A 7,308-nucleotide genomic window follows, 5' to 3' on the forward strand; every position below is an offset into this window, starting at 1 on the left:
TCCCGATTCCACAAAATTATAAAAAGTATACGGCTGTGTAGCGGGGATCAGAACGAGTAATTTCATGTATAAAGTTTAATTAAACTCCCAATAGTTTGCCGGGAAACATCGATTCTTCCGATCTAGAAAGAGACAGAGACAGTCGATCCGCGTTATGATAAATATTTCGAGGTTCCCGATTCCACAAAATTATAAAAAGTATACGGCTGTGTAGCGGGGATCAGAACGAGTAATTTCATGTATAAAGTTTAATTAAACTCCCAATAGTTTGCCGGGAAACATCGATTCTTCCGATCTAGAAAGAGACAGAGACAGTCGATCCGCGTTATGATAAATATTTCGAGGTTCCCGATTCCACAAAATTATAAAAAGTATACGGCTGTGTAGCGGGGATCAAAACGAGTAATTTCATGTATAAAGTTTAATTAAACTCCCAATAGTTTGCCGGGAAACATCGATTCTTCCGATCTAGAAAGAGACAGAGACAGTCGATCCGCGTTATGATAAATATTTCAAGGTTCCCGATTCCACAAAATTATAAAAAGTATACGGCTGTGTAGCGGGGATCAAAACGAGTAATTTCATGTATAAAGTTTAATTAAACTCCCAATAGTTTGCCGGGAAACATCGATTCTTCCGATCTAGAAAGAGACAGAGACAGTCGATCCGCGTTATGATAAATATTTCGAGGTTCCCGATTCCACAAAATTATAAAAAGTATACGGCTGTGTAGCGGGGATCAGAACGAGTAATTTCATGTATAAAGTTTAATTAATCTCCCAATAGTTTGCCGGGAAACATCGATTCTTCCGATCTAGAAAGAGACAGAGACAGTCGATCCGCGTTATGATAAATATTTCGAGGTTCCCGATTCCACAAATTTATAAAAAGTTTACGGCTGTGTAGCGGGGATCAGAACGAGTAATTTCATGTATAAAGTTTAATTAAACTCCCAATAGTTTTCCGGGAAACATCGATTCTTCCGATCTAGAAAGAGACAGAGACAGTCGATCCGCGTTATGATAAATATTTCGAGGTTCCCGATTCCACAAAATTATAAAAAGTATACGGCTGTGTAGCGGGGATCAGAACGAGTAATTTCATGTATAAAGTTTAATTAAACTCCCAATAGTTTGCCGGGAAACATCGATTCTTCCGATCTAGAAAGAGACAGAGACAGTCGATCCGCGTTATGATAAATATTTCAAGGTTCCCGATTCCACAAAATTATAAAAAGTATACGGCTGTGTAGCGGGGATCAGAACGAGTAATTTCATGTATAAAGTTTAATTAAACTCCCAATAGTTTTCCGGGAAACATCGATTCTTCCGATCTAGAAAGAGACAGAGACAGTCGATCCGCGTTATGATAAATATTTCGAGGTTCCCGATTCCACAAATTTATAAAAAGTTTACGGCTGTGTAGCGGGGATCAGAACGAGTAATTTCATGTATAAAGTTTAATTAAACTCCCAATAGTTTGCCGGGAAACATCGATTCTTCCGATCTAGAAAGAGACAGAGACAGTCGATCCGCGTTATGATAAATATTTCAAGGTTCCCGATTCCACAAAATTATAAAAAGTATACGGCTGTGTAGCGGGGATCAAAACGAGTAATTTCATGTATAAAGTTTAATTAAACTTCCAATAGTTTGTCGGGAAACATCGATAGTTCGATCGCGCGAGAGAGACAGAGAAACGAACAGACTTCTTTTCGATTTACGGCTAAAATAAATTTTTCTAATTTTTTTCAATAACATATTCTTGCTTAGATAACTTTTTTACATAGGGATTAAGCATTTAGAACGATACATTGTTTAAAATAAGGGCACTTTACTCTTGACATTTTACGGTTTTTTCAATTTTCTGAAAAATCCTATCATTAGATTTTTTTAAAAATACGATATTCTTGCTTAACTAACGTTTCTACATAGGGATTAAGCATTTAGAACGAAATCTAATGTCAGAAAATGGCACTTTACTCTTGACATTTTTCGGTTTTTTCAATTTTCTGGAAAATCCTATCATTAGATTTTTTTAAAAATACGATATTCTTGCTTAACTAACGTTTCTACATAGGGATTAAGCATTTAGAACGAAATCTAATGTAGGAAAATGGTACTTTACTCTTGATCGGTACGGTGGGACTTTGAAAATATTCGGGCGTTCCAATCGCTCGTCTGTTGCATCATAGCGCGTCTCGGCGCAATCGACCGATTCGCTCGACCCATTATTTTCGATTTACGGCTAAAATAAATTTTTCTCATTTTATTCAATAACATATTCTTGCTTAGATAACTTTTTTACATAGGGATTAAGCATTTAGAACGATATAATGTTTAAAATAAGGGCACTTTACTCTTGACATTTTACGGTTTTTTCAATTTTCTGAAAAATCCTATCATTAGATTTTTTTAAAAATACGATATTCTTGCTTAACTAACGTTTCTACATAGGGATTAAGCATTTAGAACGAAATCTAATGTCAGAAAATGGCACTTTACTCTTGACATTTTTCGGTTTTTTCAATTTTCTGGAAAATCCTATCATTAGATTTTTTTAAAAATACGATATTCTTGCTTAACTAACGTTTCTACATAGGGATTAAGCATTTAGAACGATACATTGTTTAAAATAAGGGCACTTTACTCTTGACATTTTACGGTTTTTTCAATTTTCTGAAAAATCCTATCATTAGATTTTTTTAAAAATACGATATTCTTGCTTAACTAACGTTTCCACATAGGGATTAAGCATTTAGAACGAAATCTAATGTCAGAAAATGGCACTTTACTCTTGACATTTTTCGGTTTTTTCAATTTTCTGGAAAATCCTATCATTAGATTTTTTTAAAAATACGATATTCTTGCTTAACTAACGTTTCTACATAGGGATTAAGCATTTAGAACGAAATCTAATGTAGGAAAATGGTACTTTACTCTTGATCGGTACGGTGGGACTTTGAAAATATTCGGGCGTTCCAATCGCTCGTCTGTTGCATCATAGCGCGTCTCGGCGCAATCGACCGATTCGCTCGACCCATTATTTTCGATTTACGGCTAAAATAAATTTTTCTCATTTTATTCAATAACATATTCTTGCTTAGATAACTTTTTTACATAGGGATTAAGCATTTAGAACGATATAATGTTTAAAATAAGGGCACTTTACTCTTGACATTTTACGGTTTTTTCAATTTTCTGAAAAATCCTATCATTAGATTTTTTTAAAAATACGATATTCTTGCTTAACTAACGTTTCTACATAGGGATTAAGCATTTAGAACGAAATCTAATGTCAGAAAATGGCACTTTACTCTTGACATTTTTCGGTTTTTTCAATTTTCTGGAAAATCCTATCATTAGATTTTTTTAAAAATACGATATTCTTGCTTAACTAACGTTTCTACATAGGGATTAAGCATTTAGAACGAAATCTAATGTAGGAAAATGGTACTTTACTCTTGATCGGTACGGTGGGACTTTGAAAATATTCGGGCGTTCCAATCGCTCGTCTGTTGCATCATAGCGCGTCTCGGCGCAATCGACCGATTCGCTCGATCCATTATTTTCGATTTACGGCTAAAATAAATTTTTCTAATTTTTTTCAATAACATATTCCTGCTAAAATAACTTTTTTACATAGGGATTAAGCATTTAGAACGATACATTGTTTAAAATAAGGGCACTTTACTCTTGACATTTTACGGTTTTTTCAATTTTCTGAAAAATCCTATCATTAGATTTTTTTAAAAATACGATATTCTTGCTTAACTAACGTTTCTACATAGGGATTAAGCATTTAGAACGAAATCTAATGTCAGAAAATGGCACTTTACTCTTGACATTTTTCGGTTTTTTCAATTTTCTGGAAAATCCTATCATTAGATTTTTTTAAAAATACGATATTCTTGCTTAACTAACGTTTTTACATAGGGATTAAGCATTTAGAACGAAATCTAATGTAGGAAAATGGTACTTTACTCTTGATCGGTACGTTGGGACTTTGAAAATATTCGGGCGTACGCGGCGCGCTCGGCGCTTCGAACAGCTCCGGTGTCCCCATTATTTTCGATTTACGGCTAAAATAAATTTTTCTAATTTTTTTCAATAACATATTCCTGCTAAAATAACTTTTTTACATAGGGATTAAGCATTTAGAACGATACATTGTTTAAAATAAGGGCACTTTACTCTTGACATTTTACGGTTTTTTCAATTTTCTGAAAAATCCTATCATTAGATTTTTTTAAAAATACGATATTCTTGCTTAACTAACGTTTCTACATAGGGATTAAGCATTTAGAACGAAATCTAATGTCAGAAAATGGCACTTTACTCTTGACATTTTTCGGTTTTTTCAATTTTCTGGAAAATCCTATCATTAGATTTTTTTAAAAATACGATATTCTTGCTTAACTAACGTTTTTACATAGGGATTAAGCATTTAGAACGAAATCTAATGTAGGAAAATGGTACTTTACTCTTGATCGGTACGTTGGGACTTTGAAAATATTCGGGCGTTCCAATCGCTCGTCTGTTGCATCATAGCGCGTCTCGGCGCAATCGACCGATTCGCTCGATCCATTATTTTCGATTTACGGCTAAAATAAATTTTTCTAATTTTTTTCAATAACATATTCCTGCTTAAATAACTTTTTTACATAGGGATTAAGCATTTAGAACGATACATTGTTTAAAGTAAGGGCACTTTACTCTTGACATTTTACGGTTTTTTCAATTTTCTGAAAAATCCTATCATTAGATTTTTTTAAAAGTACGATATTCTTGCTTAACTAACGTTTCTACATAGGGATTAAGCATTTAGAACGAAATCTAATGTCAGAAAATGGCACTTTACTCTTGACATTTTTCGGTTTTTTCAATTTTCTGGAAAATCCTATCATTAGATTTTTTTAAAAATACGATATTCTTGCATAACTAACGTTTTTACATAGGGATTAAGCATTTAGAACGAAATCTAATGTAGGAAAATGGTACTTTACTCTTGATCGGTACGTTGGGACTTTGAAAATATTCGGGCGTTCCAATCGCTCGTCTGTTGCATCATAGCGCGTCTCGGCGCAATCGACCGATTCGCTCGATCCATTATTTTCGATTTACGGCTAAAATAAATTTTTCTAATTTTTTTCAATAACATATTCCTGCTTAAATAACTTTTTTACATAGGGATTAAGCATTTAGAACGATACATTGTTTAAAGTAAGGGCACTTTACTCTTGACATTTTACGGTTTTTTCAATTTTCTGAAAAATCCTATCATTAGATTTTTTTAAAAATACGATATTCTTGCTTAACTAACGTTTCTACATAGGGATTAAGCATTTAGAACGAAATCTAATGTCAGAAAATGGCACTTTACTCTTGACATTTTTCGGTTTTTTCAATTTTCTGGAAAATCCTATCATTAGATTTTTTTAAAAATACGATATTCTTGCTTAACTAACGTTTTTACATAGGGATTAAGCATTTAGAACGAAATCTAATGTAGGAAAATGGTACTTTACTCTTGATCGGTACGTTGGGACTTTGAAAATATTCGGGCGTACGCGGCGCGCTCGGCGCTTCGAACAGCTCCGGTGTCCCCATTATTTTCGATTTACGGCTAAAATAAATTTTTCTAATTTTTTTCAATAACATATTCCTGCTAAAATAACTTTTTTACATAGGGATTAAGCATTTAGAACGATACATTGTTTAAAATAAGGGCACTTTACTCTTGACATTTTACGGTTTTTTCAATTTTCTGAAAAATCCTATCATTAGATTTTTTTAAAAATACGATATTCTTGCTTAACTAACGTTTCTACATAGGGATTAAGCATTTAGAACGAAATCTAATGTCAGAAAATGGCACTTTACTCTTGACATTTTTCGGTTTTTTCAATTTTCTGGAAAATCCTATCATTAGATTTTTTTAAAAATACGATATTCTTGCTTAACTAACGTTTTTACATAGGGATTAAGCATTTAGAACGAAATCTAATGTAGGAAAATGGTACTTTACTCTTGATCGGTACGTTGGGACTTAGAAAATATTCGGCCGTACGCGGCGCGTCTCGGCGCTTCGAACAGCTCCGGTGTCCCCATTATTTTCGATTTACGGCTAAAATAAATTTTTCTAATTTTTTTCAATTACATATTCTTGCTTAGATAACTTTTTTACATAGGGATTAAGCATTTAGAACGACATATTGTTTAAAATAATGGTACTTTACTCTTGTGATTTTTCGGTTTTTTTTGATTATTTTGAAAAATAAATTTTTGTAATTTTTTTAAATACGATATTCGTGATCAGTGATCGATTTCACATATGGATTAAGCATTTAGAATCGTGCGGAAGCGTTATTAAAAAAGTTTACTCGATGCGATGGGACTTTGAAAAGTTTGTGAAAATTTTCATATTGGGAAAAAATGTGTAATTTTTTGTCTAGTTTACGGTAATGTAATTTATTTTAATGTTTACTATAAATTTTTTTTTCGTTCGTTCACGCGCTATGTTACAACAGCACGGCCGGGCGGTCTGTTGCCGCGGCGGTTTACACTCATAAGCGCGCGTGCTATTCGGCCGGCGGCGCCGGCGTCCTTGCCGGCCGTTCGGTATCTATAAGAGATACACGGTCCGTGCGAGGCGGACGGAGCAGAGCGGGTTTTGGGCCAATTCTACGATCTCGGTCGAGAAGCTGTCTCAGAGCTCCTTCGGGGCTTCGGTCCTGACTGTTTCGTGCCGTTTACGTTACGGACTTTTCTCCACACAGCGTGGCCACGGGTCGGTGTCTTTGACCGAATGGCCCATATGTGGCAAGCCCTACGGGGTTGGTTACCCGTATGCACTTTGTATGTATACTCGTACTCACTGAGCAATCGACTCTTCTGTCCGAGCGATGGAAAAATTTTTTAAAATGCATCTGTAAGATTTGGAAGCAAATCGTACCAATTGAAAACTGTGGCTAAAATGAATAGCCCAGTGGAGAGAGAAAACTATCAAAAAACTGATTTTTTAAATCAAGAGGTGTCAGAAATCGAAATGCCTAGCGCGAGCGGAAGAACACGCTTTCTCGCCAGTCCAGCATGTGTCCTGTCCGTTCTTCCTCGGCTTGCCGATTTTGCCCAGATCAGAGGTTTCGTGCTTCCGGCGGTCAGAAGATCAGCGTGAGCGTACGCGCTTCCACGACTATGGCATCACCCATGTCCTATTACTAGGACTATAACTATGACTATGGCTATTCAAACGGACATGACAACGGAACGAACGGGAAAGGACGAAGGCGGGCAGTTAACTTTAATA

The sequence above is a fragment of the Megalopta genalis genome, unplaced genomic scaffold (assembly GCF_051020955.1).
Source record: "Megalopta genalis isolate 19385.01 unplaced genomic scaffold, iyMegGena1_principal scaffold0141, whole genome shotgun sequence".
Taxonomy (NCBI): Eukaryota; Metazoa; Arthropoda; class Insecta; order Hymenoptera; family Halictidae; genus Megalopta; species Megalopta genalis.